Here is a 990-nt window from a genome sequence, read left to right as displayed (position 1 = left end):
ACAGAGACAAAAGAGCATATTATCTTAACCTGCAGTTCTAATTCACTACAACTTTGCGCGCTACGTGAAAATCTTACCCTTGACGCCCTTTTAAAACTGGGAAGAGCCTTGGAACTTAGCGAGGAGCAAGCAAGCCAAGCAGAAAAAGTGGCAGCGGACGTTAACGCCACAGAAACCGAAGGAAGCAATGGACCTGGTCGCTCACGTCAGCGAAACGAACATTCCTCGTTGTCACGTTTCAGAAGATCTCAGTCAAACAATCGTCAAAACTCAAACAAGCGAAACAAGCAAGCCCGGAAAATGTGGTAATCGTGGCGGATATGCTCCTCACAGGAATCCATGTCCAGCCCGAGGAAAATCTTGTAACGCCTGCGGGAAAATTGGACATTTTGCTCACGTTTGCAGAACAAACCCTTCTGCGAAAGATGGAAAAGTGGCTTCTTTAGGAACTGGCTATTCATCTGAAGACAAATACGAGTACGTGTACACAATTAATTACATCGAAAGCAAGAAGCCACCGATGTGCCAGGTACAAGTAAATGGAAAAGCTGTAGAGATGATGATCGACACAAGTGCATCTGTTAACCTTTTAGATGAAGCGGCATTTCATCGTATTGACCCTGGTAACAAACTCCTAGAGCATGCTCACAGAAAGATCTGATACTCCCCTGCCACTGCTAGGAACACTTTCAACAACTATCAAGTCCAATAGTAATAGTACTACCACCCAGTTACATGTTGTGAAGGGAAACACGGGAAACCTCCTCAGCTACAACACTGCACAGAAGCTTAGATTGATTACAATATCTGTTAACACTACCACCGTCACAGATGTGAAGATGAACAGCACAGAGTCTCTACAAGAGGAACTTGAATGTGTATTTGGAGGCATAGGAAGACTACGAAACAAAATAGTTAAGTTACATGTTGACCCTGACATCACACCCAGACAACAGCCACACCCCAGGATTCCCTTTCATGTGAGTGGAA

Source organism: Porites lutea, chromosome 2 (assembly GCF_958299795.1).
Source record: "Porites lutea chromosome 2, jaPorLute2.1, whole genome shotgun sequence".
Taxonomy (NCBI): Eukaryota; Metazoa; Cnidaria; class Anthozoa; order Scleractinia; family Poritidae; genus Porites; species Porites lutea.
The sequence above is the reverse complement of the archived record's forward strand: the minus strand, read 5'-3'. Positions refer to the sequence as shown.